This window comes from Phocoena sinus, chromosome 13, assembly GCF_008692025.1.
Source record: "Phocoena sinus isolate mPhoSin1 chromosome 13, mPhoSin1.pri, whole genome shotgun sequence".
NCBI lineage: Eukaryota > Metazoa > Chordata > Mammalia > Artiodactyla > Phocoenidae > Phocoena > Phocoena sinus.
Genome location: NC_045775.1, coordinates 15782521 through 15800406, shown reverse-complemented (window position 1 = coordinate 15800406; position 17886 = coordinate 15782521). Strand labels below are relative to the sequence as shown.

The following is a 17886-nucleotide window of genomic DNA, read 5'->3' as shown; positions in this document are numbered from 1 at the left end:
TAGCAATTGAAGAAATTCAGACTATGGAATTTTTTTCTATAGTGTATACAGGCCATGAGACTTGCTGTCAGATTCAGGAAGAGGATAATATACAGAGGAAGGAAAAGCTAGGAGTTCACCTCTCCCAGTCCTGAGGGATTAGGAGGAGAAGGGGGAACAAGCAGAAGAGACAGGGAGTGAGATAAGAGGCTCCAATATGTTGAATAATCGGAGAGAAAGCCAGAAGGGTCTTCTGTCCTGGTTCCCAGTTGGGACTCTGGGTTAATTTCACTTCAAAGTCTATTCTTGTACCAACATGGCAGCAACAACACCAAAGTAAAGTTAATTGTGAAGCGTACTAGAGCCAAGGGAAGACCAAGCTTGAGTTACCTTTTCTGAGCCATTTTCAGTCTCCCTGTGGCATGTCTGGGACCCAGACATTCCCACAGGCCCTCCAAGGGGGGTTTGTACGGCCACTGCGTTGGGAGCCAGAGTGTCTGCATGGGTCACCATGGCAGGCGGAATAATGACCCACTGCAGAGACCTCTCAGGTCAGAGTTAGACGTAGGATGCAGCAGACCCTGAGTCAGCCAAGCGGGGCAACTGAGGATAGAGAAGTCAAGTCACATGTCTTACCAGCTGCTGACCTCAGCCATCAAAGACAGCAAGGCAAGCAGTGGCCAGACCAAAGGACACTGCCTCAGAGACTGGAGGATCATCAATGCCTGAGGGATATGAGAACGTAGTATTCCCTCTTCCCACACCCAAATGCCATATGGAGTAAGAGAAAGGAGAAGACAAGAGAGCTGGAGTCCAGTTTGAAATTATTCAATTGGACCAAAATTTAGTGTTTATTTCTTCTTTCACCACCCTGTGTGTGGGAGCTCATGTGGAATATCAGATCAGTTTTAGGAAAATAAAGAAAGAACAATTTCTTTCATCAGTGTGGTTAGCATGGATAAACTTATTACTGCAGGACATATTGGTCAAATAGCCAATCCAGGGCTGTTTAGCAAACCATCTTTGAGATCCAGCTGTGCTCTGACTCTTGTACTAGGAACTGAGTATTTGTAGGCTCCCATTCATCGAGCAAGAGCTACATACACCAACATGGTTCAGAAACACACAACAGTCTTTGGTATCTGTCATCAGGACAGTCATCAGGACAGTCCCAAGAGGAGTGGCAGGCTGTGAGCATGCCTTTGGCTGAAGGTCCCCATTCCAGGCTCTGTGGGAGGGGTGACACACATGATGAACTTCACACCTCAAAGAGTATGTTGTTCAAGTGGGAAAAACTGTCCACCATTAGCCTGTATCACTGTTTAAATAAGAAAAACATATAAACAAAATGATAGAGTCACAGATCCAAAGAGTAGTGGAGCTGGAAGAGACTTCAGCACTTGGTGGTCTGATCCCTCATTTAACTGAGAGGACACTGGGGCATGGCCAAGGATCAGACCCCTTCTTGATCACACAGCAGATTCCAGGTGGAGATGGAACTTGTCATATCCTACAGCTCCTCAGTGATAAGAGCCACATAAGTGATTTTAAGGAGTTACTGAAAAACTAAGCCTATAGCTATCAAGGAGATGAACTTTAAAGAGAACCGTCTACTTCTTGGGCTAGGGCTAGGTTGGAGACAGGTGGTGTCCTAGCTCAGGCTGCTATAACAAAATACCATAAACTGGGTGGCTTAAACAACAGAAATTTATTTCTTACAGTTCCGGAAACAGGAAGTCTGAGATCAGGGTGCCAGCCTCGTCAGGTTCTGGTGAAGGTCCTGGTTTGCAAGCAGCTGCCTTCTTCCTATATCCTCATGTGGAGGAGAGAAGGGGTGGCATGGAGGGAGGAGGGAGACAGGCATCGGGTCTCTTCAACTTCTTATAAGGGCACTAATCCCATTGTGGGGGCCCTACTCTCATGACCTCATCTGAACCTAATTACCTCCCAAAGGCCCCACCTCCAACTACTATTACACTGAGGATTCAAAATATGAATTTGGAGGAGACAAAACATTTAATCCATAGCAGATGGTCTAGGAAGATGCAGTTAGAGAGGCTGGGCACCCCACCACCATCAAGGGTCTTGGTGCCATCCCCATAGGCATGACGCTACCTCATATAACAAGCACCTTCAGTGCCTATGGCGGCTGAGCTGTCGCCAAGCCAGCAGGCAGAGGAAGGCCACAGGGAATTGCCCTCCATGGCTCTTTCTCCAGCAGCACTGACCAGCTGCGGTAGTTGGCTGTGGTATTGCGGGCGGGGTGCGGGGTGGGATGGATAAACAGAGCTAATACTTTGAGTACTAGCTCTCTGAAGCTGTACCCTACAAAACATGGACTGCTTAATTTTTTTGATTTATGACAATTGTATTCTCATTTTACTGAGACACATTCTCCATACATAAAATGGAACCAACTTGCCATTCCATGCCTACAGTTCAATCTTGCAATGAATCAGAAACCCAAGGACCTGGTTCTTCCCTTGGCTCTCACACTTGCTCTAGAACCTGGGTGGTGTTCTCTCCCTCTCTGGATCTTCCTTTCTGGGCAATGAAGGGATTAAACCTCCTGTCCGTTTTCTAGCTCTGCCAACCTGGGCTTTGAAGAATGAACTTGGTGCAAGAAGAGGTTTCCCACCTGCCCTCCTTAACCGTAGATGGTGGGAGTGGCTACACAACCAATCACCCTACTCCTGGTCCTTAACTCTTTGACCTTCAGGAAACCTGGGGTCTCCTTCTGTCCTGGATGGCATTCTTAGCCCGGCAGAGTTGGCCTCAGGGGCCGGGAGTGGTAAGACTTGAGAATATTCCCCCTGGTGGCCAGAAAGCCCATCAGAAAGAAAAGGCCCTGTTTTCTTTCTTGGATTCCCTAGCACTTCCTTGAAGCTGAAGGAATGACATCACAACAAAACAAAGTTGCCAAGACATACTCTAGAAAAATGTCCTCACATGGTTACGTTTTCTGCAAATTACAGCGTTTGGAGTATAAATCAGAGTAATTGTTTAAATCAGAGTGACTGTTGAAACAGATTTCCAGTGATCAAATCAAAAACGCAATCATTCTTGCGGTTCCTCCAGTGCTTGGAGCCCCACACACTCTGAAACTGTCGGTTGTCAGTTACACGGAGTGTTTACATTAACATGCTGCCCTAACAGAGAAAATATATATTTTAAGAAGAAAATGTGAATCCAGGGTTACAAGAATGTTTCTGAAACAGCTAAGTCATCTTGTTTCAAGTAAAACCAGATGTTTGCATCAAGAGAAAGCCAATCATTTCTTTTAATTATGCTCAATGGTCAGGCCACCAAGAATACCCACATGTGTACACATGAGCCGGTGGAAATCAAAGGCTTTGTGACAGAGAAAGCAATCAGCAACTCCCAGACCACCAAATGGCATCCCCAGCACCAGCTCTGGGCACTTTTTGAGTTCCTTCTCTGAGAAAACCAGGGTCCCGAGCAGGGCCAGGCTCAGGAGTGGATTCTCCCGTCACGACTGAGGTTCCACAGAAAAGACGCCTCGACAGTTAAGTTGTCCTCTTAAGCACCCTGCCCAGGACACCCCCCTATCAGCAAAGACTCAGAAAAGTGATTAAAGACAAGAGCCCATTCCCCTCGTTGTCTTTATCCTGAAGGAGATGCAGTGGACTCACATGCCAGCCTGCATGCCCAGGTGGTGAGTAGAAGGTACACCTGTTAGTTTGGGCTCCACTCTGATGCACTGTGAGGTGTGATAGCCCTGGTGGAAGGTTCTCCAAGGGCCAGGCAATGACATCCCCGGCAGGTGGGCAAAGGGGAAGGCTTTTGGAGCTATCAGCTTCTCTCTGAGATCCAGGCTCAGTCTGAGAGAAGGTCTGCTCTCCTGAGCAGACGTCACTGCCTGCTGGGGCTCTTCATTGATGGACTCACAGAGATTCGTTCTAGAAAGATCCTGGAGCCAAGTGTTCCCCACAACCAAAAAGACTGGCTGTGCCCTTAAGGCTTCCTTCCAAGCACATCCACAGTCCCTGAGCCTTCCCCCAAGTCCTGAATATTTGTTCCAAACAAGACTCCAGCATCTGCGTACTGCTTCTAGTAACACTACAAAAATTTAATGCTTGCTTTGAATCTGTTCGGCAAACTTCATTGTTTAGGCACCAGCCTCACAATTTTCACTATTATTAGTTTTCTTTAAATTAACACGCTTTCCTTTCTTTTTTGGTTTTCACTTAAATAGCTTCTTTAGTCTTTTCCTAAAATAGTCAAGAACTCACAGGTGTGCTAGTTATATATCTTTTAAATATGTGTTAAAATAAATATATGCCGAGCTTCCCTGGTGGCGCAGTGGTTGAGAGTCCGCCTGCCAATGCAGGGGACACAGGTTCGAGCCCTGGTCTGGGAAGATCCCACATGCCGTGGAGCAACTAAGCCCCGTGCGCCACAACTACTTGAGCCTGCGCATCTGGAGCTTGTGCTCCACAGCAAGAGAGGCCGCGACAGTGAGAGGCACGCGCACCGCGACGAAGAGTGGCCCCTGCTCGCCGCAGCTAGAGAAAGCCCTCGCACAGAAACGAAGACCCAACCCAGCCATAAATAAATAAATAAAATTTAAAAATAAATAAATAAATAAATGCTATTGAAATGAAAATATTCACCCATATCTGGGCTAAAATCTTCTCACATGCTACCATCAGTACTTGTCCACAACTTTGGACAATTATTCTGTAGAATTCTAGCATTTCTTCCGAACTTTTAATCAGATTCCTTTAAATGACATGGCAATCAGTGAACGCAAGCCTGTATCACTCGTGAGCATGGGAGGAGTTCAAGACCTGCTTTGTTCTTCCCATTAGAAATAACCACCATTTCCCACCAAGAGAATTGAGGGTTATTTTCTCCATGATTCATTATGAGAGGATGTGAACAAGAATGCAAATATGCACTAAATGTTTTCTCCAAGTCTTCACTGTGCCCCCAAAGTTCCACGGACATTGCAGTGTTTTTTTCAAAATAGATCCAGCATGGGAAGTTGTAAAGGAAAGCTAATCCTGTATTATTATTAAACTAAGAACTCTGCTTTGAACTCAGCCCAGAAGTCAGACCGTGTCTGTGGAGCAGGCACTTGCTAATCACTTCTTGGCTGCGGCTGACCGGTAATGTCCTCAAAACCAAGCCATCCTGGGGATTCCTGAAGTCAGAGGGGAAGTGAATTGTTTAAAAATAAAACACTCCTACTTCAGGCCCTTCAGACCCCCCATAAGACAGTGGTCTAATACTCTAAACGATTGTTTTGAAAAGTGTTTAACTCCATTTTGTCGAATGTTTGCTCGGGTCTTTCAACCTCGTGGATAAAGCACCCTGACTTGGCCTCAGGTCACTGTCCTGTTGTGTAACAGTGGGGTTTGCACTGTGGCTTCAGAGCTCAGAAGCTTCATCTGAAGTGCCATTGCTGCGATTCCACCCATTCTTTCCTCCAACCTTTTCACAAACAAGTATTAAGCACCTGTTGAATGCAATGATCCAAGATATTTGCTTTGGGAGATTTGAAGATGCCTTACTCATGCCAGCAATTGACCTTTTTAAATGCAGAGACAATGCCAGGAACATTCAGTCCTCTTTTAGTTCACTAGACATAAATCTCAGAACAATGCAGCATGCTGTTTAAGTAAGAAATTTTTTGGAAAATCACTTCTCTTGCAAGAGGTTGGGTCAAAGACTAAAGGGAATTTAATTAGAGCCTTAACTGGAGATGCAAATAGGTGCTGATACCATCAAAAAAACAAGAGGTTGAAGAAAGTGGCAAGACAAACCCCATGTTCTACATGTTTGATCCCACTCTCAGCAGCTTCAGAAAAAGACGTTCAGGCCTAGTAGGCGCATCTGGATGCCCGGCATACAGCTAAGCAGAGATCCAAAGCACGTGGATCCCTTCACACCTTTGGCTACCTGGTATTTCCCCCGGGAGGAAGCCTCGGCCCTTGGCCCTGGCAGCTGATGTTTGGTAAAGATGCCTGCAGGGAAGGCGGCCAGCTGTGGGCAAAGGTCAAGAAGATACATCACCATCTTAGGACTCAGGGTCCTCACGCTGCCACCCCAGAAATGTTGACCTTCAACCCCACAATGAATTCCCACACTGTGAAAAGCCAGCAGCTGACCAGGCTGGTGAAGGCTGCTATCTTAATCTCACGGCCTGAAGTCTCCCATAGCTGAACTTCACACACTTTGGAAGGTTATTCAATATTCATGGACAAATGGATCTTTGAGTGAAAGATCTGTACTCTACACTATCGCATGGGAGTATTTCAACTGGCAGAGTATTTGAGCAGCTGGGGCCTTTGCGGAGAACTCAACACATGTGTGGGGTTCTATACACTCCACCTCGCGGTGAGGCTCACCTAGAATATGGACAGCTCCACGCCAATCAGCAATCTTAGAGTTCACCACCAGAGGGCAGCAGTTCACGCAGACACAATGGAACCTCCCCATTTGAGAGGGGAGAAAACTGAGGTTGGAAGAGGGGTTAGCAACGCACCCATGGCTCACAGGGAGTAACTCGACAGATCCAGGTTCAGAACCCCAGCCTCCCTACTCCCAGCCAATGCTCCTCCACTGACCCCACCCCCACCCCCACCCAAGGTCTCCGGGAAGGAACATTTTGGATGGTTTATGCATCTTTATTTACAGTTAATGAAGTTGCCTGGTCAGACCTGCAGCTTCTCCCGCCAGGGGTCACTGGATCCCCCAGCGATTCCTGAGATGCTCTATTTTTACTTGACCCGCATTAAGAAATACATTGCACTTTGCAACCCACATTTAGTATACTGTATACCATACACAAAACTGAAACACATTTTCACAGAGTAATACGTTTATTCCTGAGATATACTAGGATGTTTTCAACTGTGCTTGATTCTATGTGTTTTTTTTTTTTTTTTCTTAGTGCTAGTGGGTCTCCATCCACTACGTTGATTTCACTAATTGGTTGCCAGGCCTGGTTTGAAGCGTGGCCTGGAGAATGGCCCTCGAAAGAATGCAGGATAAAGTCTAATGCATTGCCACCCCTGTACATTCCAGGTCCTGGCAAGAGCTTAGGAGGGGCTAAGGATGCTGAGCTTCTCCAATCTAGGAGGGAGATGATGGCCCAGGGGAAGTACCAAGGCAACCTTGATTCTCCATTCAGCCTCACTTGGTCTGTGTGAGTCTCCCTGAGAGTTCAGCCTTGTCCTTAGCCTGCTCTGCCAGGATTTCTTGCTTCAGACATCCCTGTGATCAGCCTTCCCCTGCAGCCTGTGGGTCCTAGAACTGTGTGGGGTCCCCATTCTGAAGCTCTGAGTGAAGAAGAAGAAGGTAAGAATGAAGGAGAACAATCTGAGGCCAGAGGGCAGAAGATGCTCACAGCCTAGGGGCCTTACCGGGCAGGCACTGCAAGGGGAACTTATTGACTGGAGACCAGAATCTCCCAGGCATCCCCCGACTCTGGCAGCAGCCCCTCCCTCTGAGGCACAGCCAATAGATCTGCCCAGAAAGTCCTTCTTGACACCCTGCCAAGTATTTCACTTGCTCAGTTTCATCCCCCTCGCTCCTAGCATGTGACTTTATGAAGAAATTCAAAGGACGAGCCATCCCTCACTGATCAACCCCCTCCCCCCACAGTGATTCTAAAGTCCTGCTTGAAACCAAGGGCAGGGTCCCAAATCCGGTTCCCTGATGTCTGGGGAGATTCCTGGTGAGGCCCCACAACTGGATGTGGAGCTTCCAGCTTCAATCACCTCCAATGGGAGGAAAATGTATAGTAATGAAGAAAATCCTTCAAACCCTCGGCCAGGGCTCTGCCCCAGGATGCTGGCTCAGTCCCTGATTTCCCATCACATCACAGTTCTGAAACTGTGGCCCCAAAGAGAAAAATGACTCTGAAAGAGTTGAACCAGTTCACTGCAGGTGGTATTTATTGGGTGTCTACCAGGCACAAAGCAGTGAACTCAGCTTCGAAAGAAGGAAGAGGATGAGTTAGGTTCAGTCCTGCATTCGAGTTTTTCCACAGCTTAGTAGAGGAGTGAAGCCAAGCGCTGGCTTGGGTATCATCCCCTGGGGAGCCTCCCCACCTTGTACGCTCCCACCCTGCTCCCTGCCCAACCCACTCCTCACTTACCATACAGGACTGCATTTCTTGGCTTACCTGTCTGCTTCCAATAGGATGTCGCTTCCTTGTGGGCAGGTCAGAGAGAGGCAATGCTGGAGCCATGAGGCTAAGAAGGACTGCCTCTAGAAGGTGGAAAACATAGGGGAATTCATTCACCTCTAGAGCCTCAGGAATGGAACACAGCCCTCCAACACCTTAATTCTAGCCCAGTGTCCTTCTACAGACTCCGTAAGATAACCAACGCGGGCTGTTTTAAGTCACCACACTGTGGTGATTTGTTACAGCAGCAAAAGGAAGCTAATACAGATTTTGGTCATTTCATTTGGAGCCAATACACTGTGGACATCTCTCTGTGTTTCAGAGCAAGAGGAGACATGGTCAGGTGAGATAAGCTCACCTCTTGAAAGCCACGTCCACAAGGGTGTTTATGTAGTTTTGTCTTAGTGGGAAAGGGATTGTAAGCTGGGAAGAGGGAAGTGGCCATCTCTAGGGAATTAAATTCTGAGGCCGGAGGATGGAAGGGATCCTGCCTCACTGCACACAGAGCCCAGGAGCAGTGGGACCTGCTGAGGGGCACCCACAGAGACGTAGACAAGAAACACTAGGGCCTGAGCCAACCCTTAAGTTTGCACAGCAGAGCAGGTGCACAGCCAACAGAGGCCACCTTCAAATGAACCACCTGGCCCTGGACAGGGTGGGTGCTGGATCCCCACTCTCACGGCTTTTCCTTCTAGGAGGGGCCAGACAGCAGACATATAAACAAAGAAACAAAGACACGTCCATGCTTTGCAGAGAACAGGGCACTCAGTGGACCAGAGCTGGGTGACTGCATTAGACTCAGGGATGGGGTATCAGAGACGGCCCCTCCGACCCTCTGACCTATGACCTGAACAACAAGAAGGATGCAAGTAGATCAGGGTTCACCTTTGATGTGCCAAGCACTTTCCATGTGCTGTTTTATTTAATTCTCCCAGCCGACCTACAGAATCTACATTATTGTCTTCTCCGTTTTACAGATGAGGAAACTGAGGTTCACAGACATTAAGTTCCTTGTCTAAGATAACACAGCCAACCACAAAAGAATGAGGACCAGGCAGACGTGCGCTCTGTTGTCTGGCTCTGAAGCCACAATCTTTTCTATTCTGCTCGTAAGGGCTCCAGTTGCATCCTTCTTGGAATTGTCCCAAATGTTCCAGACAGAAATTTCTTTCCCGCTAGGTGTTGACATTTTGATCTTTCTTCCTTGGTCCCCTAGCAAGGGCAATGCACGAGGAGGTTTCCACCCTCCCAGCCGTCCCTCATGGGAGAGGATGAAGCTGGTCAACCGCTCCCACCCCCTCCACCTTCCTGACCTCGCTCCTGTGCTGTCCTGCCCTCCCTCCTGCCAGTGGTCCCCTGGGGCCCTGGTCCAGAGACCCAGCACCCGCTGTCTGTGCGGCCTTGCCCTGTGGGCCAGTGGGTGGGAGAGAGAGCAAGGCCAGATGGGCTGAGCGGAGCCCGGAGTGACGGGCTGGTGGTATTCGAGCCTATTTTTATTCACAAAAATCTGTTCTGTATTTTATTCAGCTTTGGGGCAAAGAGAGGTCAACTCTCTTCACCTCTGCTGTAAGATGAGAATAGTACAGGAAATGAAATGACAGGGAAGCCAGCCGGGGAGAGGGAGAAAGGGCAAATTACAGGGAAATTAAAAACCTGTGCTCAGATCAGAGTGGAGGGCGTCAAAGCTCTCCTTCCACAGGGCCTTTCTCCCCAAGACCGCGGGGCCTGGAGATGTGAGCCCTGCTGCCATGCTCGGCAACCCCCGTGTGAGGCCCGGTGACTGGGCATGGTGGTCCGGCACACGTGCTGCCCCAGCCAGGCTTCCTGAGGAAGGTCCTGGCTTGCTGCACCATCTCCTGGGCCTTCCGGGTCCAGTGGGGTCACTGGAAGGAACCTCCCCAGGGAGCAGAGCCCGAGAGCCTGACATGCTGGCATATGGCCCGTCTTCACCTTCTTCATGGTTAGAGTCCCTTCTGTGTGCCAGGCACCGGGGTCCTGTGCGTATGAGTCAAAAGGCATGAAATTATTTGGAAACAGATAAAGTAGCATCCGCTCCTTCGCTCCACAGAGGCATGACTTCAGCTCCTATGTGTCCTTCAAGGCCTACCTGCGATGCTGCAGCCTCCCCTCCCTCCCGGGATGGAGCAGAGACTGTGGCTGTGGTCCCAGCATCCAAGAGCAGCAATATGGCAGGCAGATAGCAGATGCTCACTTTCCTCTTGACCTGGCAGATATGGAGACATGGTTTCAGTTCCATCCAGAAAATAATCTTGGAACACCTGTTAAGTGCTGGGTATGGGGACATGGGACAAGTTTCTACTCCCAGAGATCCAACAATATGGGGGGAGGAACAGACATGCTCGACTCACTTCAGCAGAAAGCGGAGTGAGAGGAAGGCTGAACGGAAGATTCCACCAGCCCTGGGAGCCCAGAAGAGAGGGGCTCATTGCCGTGAATGGGCCAGGGTGAGCTTATTGGGCGGGGAGGCATTTGGGTGAGGCCCTTAAAGACGAGCAGAATTTTATTTTATTTTGGTTTTGTTTGTTTGTTGCTAAGAGAAATGCAGTGGCAGAGCCCTGAAAGAGATGGGGGAATGGCATCCAGGAGGAAGAGTGGAGAAGCCAAATGGTGGCTGGGAACACTGACCTATTGTGGTACATTTGGGAAGCAGTGGGGAGCACCATGAATTAGTCTGCTTGGGGAGCCATCACACAAACCCCAGACTGGGGGCTTCCATGACAGAAACTTCTCTCTCACGGCTCTAGAGGCTGGAGGTCTGGGATCAAGGTGTTGGCAGGATTGGTCTCTTCTGAGGCCTCTCTCCTTGGCTTGTAGACGGCTGCCTCCTTGCTGTGTCCTCCTGTGATTCATCTCACTGTGTCTGCTGTCTCTCTGTATGTCCTAATCTCCTCTTCTTATAAGGACACCAGTCAGACTGGATTTAGAGCCCACCCAAGCAGCCTCATTTTAATTTAACTACCTCTTTAAAGGTAATTTAAATACTCCAAATACAATCAGATTCTGAGGTCCTGAGGGTTAGGACTTCAACACATGAATTTTAGGGAGACATAATTCAGCCCATGACAGGCAGCATGCCTGTCTGAAGGGGAGGCATGGGCTGAGGAGAGAGGAGCACCATGGTGGTGAGATGGGGAGAACCTTAGGTCAAGGCCAGATGCCATAATCTTCTGAGTGTAAGCCTAATTCATTTGGCTTTTATGTTATTGGTTAATGTTATCAAAACATGCCCTGTACCCTGCTGTGTGCTAATGGATGGTAAGCAAACAAAAGACAGACCTTGGTGTCCCATGGTTGAGCTTGGGAAACCAATTTCTTCCCCGCAGGTCCTCTCAGGGCCCTTAAGTATGCTAATGTGTGTTGTGAATTCTCAAGAGGGAAGCATGATCACCGAAACCAATTTTTAATAACTAGGAGACACCACTGAAAATACTGGAGAGCCAGCAAAGATTTTTGAACAGAAAAGCAACATGACCAAATCTTAAGTTTCTCATGCACAGGAGTTGAAAACCTTGAGGTTGATGGGCCATCAGAGATGGTTAAACACCAGCCTCTGGGTGAGGTTATGTACCAGAAGGCCTGGCCTCCATGGGTAGGGTAGCCTGTGTCTGGGCAGAGCTCTCTGGAATCCAGGGGCACCCCTCTGCTGCCTCACCATCCCTTCTTCCATTCAACAAGTATAAATTAGGCCCCTACTGTGTACAGGCACCCTGGTCTGCCAGCCTGCTTGTTTCTCAACCTGGAGAGCCCTGCTCATTGTCTGTGTCTCTGGGCAGGTTTTCTGTTCCATGTGGATAAGGGAACTCTAAGGAGTCTGAAAGCACCAGCCATCTGGGGCCTGCTGCCCTGGTCCCCTCTCTCCTCTTCAAGTGTATGCTACACCCGATGCAAAGACCTAGGACACATATTAGGATGACTAGGACACTCCTGGCACCTCAAGGCTGAGCTGAGGCCCTGCTGCTCTAGGCAACAAAGCAATCACAGGAATGCAAGTGCAACCCTTCTGGAACAAAGGCCTCCATTTTCCAGCTCACAGGAGGCCCAGGAGGTGTAGACACATCCCTGGAGGCAGTCATCCTCAAGAATTCACAAGGTTCAGTTAAAAGCGCTAAACTGGGGAAAATGGGACCCAAGTCTCAAACTCGGGCAGAGGAGCCGTGGGCCCGACAGCAGCAGGGACGGGCCTGCCCACACCCAGTGGCCTCAGGGACACAGGTGGGCCTGCCTGTTCAAAGGCTTTCTCCTCTCTGCCCGGCCTAAGTCAGGGCTTTGCCTGCATCCCCACTAAGAAGCCAGGGGTAGGATGCAGCCCTGCAGGAGCAGAGCCCTGATGGCAGCTCTGGCGGAGCGGAGTGCACAGGGTTGCAGGGAGGGGCCGGAGGAGGGCGACCGAGAGCTCTGGGGTGCTGGGCACCCAGACTGGTGGTAAAAGGCCAAGTCAGGCTGTCGAGCCACAGCCTCTCAGCCAGACACCTCCGAGGCTGCTGGGAATTTAGATGCAGCAATCTGTGATTGGCGATTTGGGGATGCAGTCTCCTCCATATAGAAAAATTCTGATTTTTTTTACTTATGTTTTTGCCAGTAATATACGTGACTAAAACCCCTGTCTATGTCTCAGCCACAAGTTTCATTATCCCTGAGCCTGGATGCAGAGGGACACTTTTACCCACATTACTTAGTAAGTACAATAAAAAAGAAAAATGAACTGAAAAAAACCAGAGCATTTCACACTGTATTTTTTTCTGCCACTACAACATGTCACCATGTCAAATGACCCATCAAAATGTCAGGTGCCCTCCAGGGCCAAGGGAAGTCCTCTTGCCCTGCACTCCCTTCACCCTCCCAACACCCGTGTGTTCTGATGCTCTCGGGGTGAGTCTGGCCTTGAGGCAGAAGAGAACCCCTTCCCACTTCCCTCACGGGACTTTCTCGGTCATTCCCAAGCATCACGGATCCGAGGAACAGCCTGCCCCCACTCAGTACACTTTCCTGGCCTGGCCAGCCTGTCATTGGCATTTGCTGGTGTTCCTCTCCAAGGGCTCAGATGGCATAAATTTATGGAGCCTTTCCTTCCCATTTTCTCTCTGGTTCTTTGGAGGAAAAAAGTTAAGTACCCAGCTTACTACCATGAGCTTTCCCTGCCACGATGGAACCAACGTCTTTGGGTGTCCCAAGTGGCATAGAAATCTAAAAAGACTGCAAGCCCTCGGGCTCACATCACCTCATCCCAGTCTGTGACCAAACGCCTGCGGCATACAAATGGAAGTTGACATGACTAAGCCCAGCTATGGCCCCAGGTAATTTCAATGTCCCCACGCTCCTGAGAAGCAGCAAGAGTCCTGGGGGCTCCCAATCCTGACCTTGCATCCTGGCTCCAGACAAAGAGCCTCCCACTCTGGACCACAGTCTCTTCTTCTGTAAAATAAACTCTAAGATTCCTTCCACTTCCCCAAGTCTATAATCCCATATACCTACGGTTGAGTACCTGTAATGTTTATTTTTGGGGAAAGGGGATTTTTTTTATTTTAGGACTTGAAAGTCTTAACTTCAGACTGATAGTCATTTTGGATGATTAATTCAAGGCTAAGTGAATAGCTAGACTATTGCTGTAGCCCGTTTTTTATGGGGAAAAGAGAATGACTGGGGAAATTTCCTGTCCCCAAAAACATGTGTTTTGAGCAGTCTTTCTTTCTCTGCTTTGCATGTACAATGGGATTTTGCCCGTTTCTTCCACACTAGGGACAGGTCGGGGGGCCCCCGCTCCTGGCTCCCTTCAGAATGCAGATGCCTGCAATTCTCAGCAAGAGGGTGGAAGAAAGCAGGTGGTGAAACAGGAAGTGAGTGGCTCTGCTGACAAAGAGACCTGACGTCATACCAGCACCTGGTTCTTTGCCTGACGCTATGCTTCGGTCTAGGGCAACCTCACCCCGGGGCCGGGGGAGCATCAGGCCCTGAGGACTCCTGACCTGCAAGCTTCACACAGCTGCTTGGGGCCAAATGGTGACAGCTGGTCGAGTAACCCTTTGGGCATCACCACACTCCCATTCAGCTTTAAGACCTGCTAGATGCCAGGGGCCGGCCTGAGCCATGGGTGCCAGAACCATCTGGTGGTACCAGGAAATGTGAGCTAACCTTCAGTCCTTTTTCAGGAAAACAGTTGCTATGAAATAGAGTCTTGGATTAATGTGGTTTGTAAACGTAAAAAGTTGCTACTGAGGACCTCCGATCTCCCCAGATGTGTCAGAGTTCAATGTTGAGAGAAGGCTCTGAGAGAAGAAGGGCCCAGGCACTGGAGTGGACTTCAGGCCCTTGGATAGGGCCGTGACATTGCCCAAGACCTTTGGAGTTTCGCACCGAACCCTAATTCCAGGCTGTACGGTCAGGTTGGCTGGGACGAGGCAGGGCAGAAAGCACAGGTGTTTCGGAACATCCAAGGAGTGCAACGTTGGCTGCTATGCAGAGCCCCGTGACTCTTGGAGGCCAACGAGGCCACATTTTCTGATGTGAGGCCAGGAAATCATGTAGGGTCCTCTTTGTTTCTCTCTGCAACTGGCCAACACGTGAAGTCCCGGGAACAAACTTAAACTCAAATTGTGAATTTCTAGGTCACACGAGGACACAGATTAATCAGAATATTTACCAAATGCTGTCAACACAAGCTGGAGGGAGCAGGCCTGTCGATGCCAGTGACATTTTGTGGATTTCTTGTAGCATGTTTTGTCCATCCTTTCCTTATTAAACATTCAAATCCTCTTCATGTTCTCTAAAACTAGATGCTGTCGTCTGCTCACCCGCTGAGCACCAGTAATCCAAGACACATGCCTGGAGCCACACTGGGCTGGAGGTCCCCAGGGCCCAGTTTCACCACATCATACACAACAGACACAGACGCACACACCAGGCATGTATCATGCAGATGCTACAAAGCATGCAAAGCCAGAAACCTCCCGTGAGACCCAGTCCCTTAGCCAAAACCCCGGAAGTTTTAGGCTGTCCTTGCAGAGCTGAACTATCCTGGCCCACAACACAAAACACCTGGTTCTCACAAGCGCTTCCTGACGTTAACATGGCAAGTGCCACCCCATATTTTGTATGGAGAAACTAAGGCCCAGTTGACCCAGTCACAGAAGTAGTTTAGTAGTCAGGTTTTTTTTTCATTTTTCATGAAGTTTTATTAATATCTCACAGACACATTTTCAGAGATCCTGAACTACCCTAGGCCATCTCCAGTAGGAGAGAGTAGAAACAAAAAGGCGGAGCCAGTGCAGCACCGAGAGAATCGGCTGACTCCCAAGATAACCGAGAGAGCCTGCCTCATCATGATGGCTCCACTCTGTAGATGACACGGGTCTCGAGCGGTCAGCAACTGATCTCAAGGCCCTGGAATTGAGTGGCTTGGCCACTGCACTTACGCTGTTTATCGTGGCCCCTCAGCACAGGGTCCGAGTTCAATCCCAGGCATTCTGGAATCTGTCTTTATGATAGGGAGTCTGATGCCAGGGAAAGCTTTATTCCAGCAGTGAGTGGACTCTACCCCAGTGATCTCATCCCTCCAACTGCCCGCGTCCCATCTGTGTGCCGGGCTCCAGGTGAGCTGACTCCCTCCTCGCCTGCCTGGTCCGCGTCTCATCCTCTGACCCGATTCCACTAGCGGACCGAACTGAACCAGGCTTCCACCTTCTCCAGGCAAGGACCCTGGGTTATTCACGTTATTTGAGTCCACAAGGTAGGACCAGAAAAGTTTGTAAATGACAGTGATGCTGGAGATGATCTGTGATATAATTTCCAGCAAATAACCCTCAAGGACCCAGTGGCCATCTTTTTGACTGAGGATACCAACCCATCATATACTTTCATGTGAGATGAAATGAGATAATGTGAGATACTATATGTACAAATGCTTCATAAATTGTAAGACCTCATACAAACAATAATGAATACAGTCTCCCTTGCCCTGATCAGTGACTGGTCCATTTCTAATGACCCTTAGCTTTTGATTGTTATTTCCAATACCTGAGCCAGACCCATCTGCTCTGTCCGTCTTATCAGGAGTTCAAATTTTGATAGCCTATCCACCAGTTCCTCTGTTTTAGATAGCTGCAACCGGTCAGCCTAACGCTTTTCTGATGCCCGGACAACCTTTATGTGGCGCATTGGAGATGGTTCTTGAAGTAGTGGAGAGCCAGCTTGAACTATACCTAAGCTTTGGTGTTGGTTCAGTATATGTTGTAGCTCTTCTCCAGGGCTGCCAGCTCTGGGTCCACCACTGGAGAACAGGGCTGGTGACCTACAATCACATTTGAGCGGGACGCCACGAGCAGGCTCCCGAGCCCATCAGTAAAGAACTCTGAGTGAGCCACTCGCTGCAGGCAGGGGTTGAAGCCAACTCTTTGGAGCCATCCTGTGCGGGCCAGGAAGAAGCTGACAGCACCACTGGTCATCACGCATCTGGGGAAGCCATCCAGGGACCAGAAAGATCCTGACTGCCAGTGGAGACAGTCCCCATTCTCACTGTGCTCCAGGAATAGCTTAAACTGGAACACGTTTCCAAGCACACTGAACGCCTACCACGTCCAGTTCCGTCTTCCCTAGGATATCCACCGGTACCTCAATCTTGGTCTTGTCGTTGAAGAGAAAGTCATCGTTCACCCAGAGGACATATTTGGTGATGACCTGAGATATGGCCAGGTTCCTACCGGCAAACCAATCCTTTCCGTAAGGCATGGTGTAATACTCCACGTGGCTGTTATTAATTTTCAGGGGCTCCTTGCTGTCATCAGCCACGATCACGGCCAAGTCTGGGTAATACTCACGTATGCTCTGGAGCATGGTCATGAGCTTGTGGAGATGGAGGAAAGTTTTGGTGGCAATGCTCACCAGGTCTCTGAGCTTCCTCTCTGGTCCAGGGTCATATAACTTGGGCATAACAGGAAGGCAGATGGTCACTGGAAACTTGGCCACTGAGGACTTGGACTCCAGACTCATCACATCCACCCTGCAGCGCTGGTACTCTGTGCTTGTGTACGTCACATGCTGGAGTATGAAATTCAAAAGCTTCCGGTTACTGGTCAAAGTGGTCAGCTGCTTCTGGCCTCTGCCCTGCAGCACACTGTCTGGGATGTCAGCAAGGGTGTCCAGTGTCCCCAGAGAAGCTGTCGGGGTGACCTCACAGAAGGGAGCATCTGGTCCTTCAAACTGGAGACCCGCACGAAGTCATCCCGAAACACGCCGCCTCACACATTCCAGGCTGGTGGAGCTGGGCAGCCACCCCGCCAATTGTCCAGCCCTTGGAACCCTAGTAGTCAGTCAAGGTTTAGGTTAAAAGCAAAGAAAGGTTTCTTCCCCTACCCGTAGAGGAAAGGGGCTCTTCCTGGCCTGAGGGAGTGCCAGCAGCCCAGGCCTTGCCTCTGCTCTCTGTCCCAGTTTGGGGACTGACCACTGCTCACCACTGCCCTTCTTACATACCACCTACTCAGAGTCTGGCAAACCCTAAACTTTGGCCATAAAGGCCACATTCTGATGGCCGTGCTATGCTGAAGCTGGCTCGTCCCGCCCCCTGACAGCCTGTTGTTAAATATTCAGGAACCTTGCTAGTCAGGTGTTTAAAGGTTGGTATTATGAAACTGACCGTGGTGGGAACATTTATACCACGGAAATCAGCAAATGTCACACATCAGGGACTTTTTTTTTTTCCTAGAAAGATAGTTCATCAGCACATCACTGCTCGCCAG

The 17886-nt window shown here is 49.4% G+C and overlaps 1 pseudogene; it reads right to left on the bottom strand.

Moving 5' to 3' along the window:
* Positions 1 to 16296: 16296 nt before the first annotated feature.
* On the bottom strand, positions 16297 to 17359 carry LOC116763982 (annotated as a pseudogene).
* Positions 17360 to 17886: the final 527 nt, after the last annotated feature.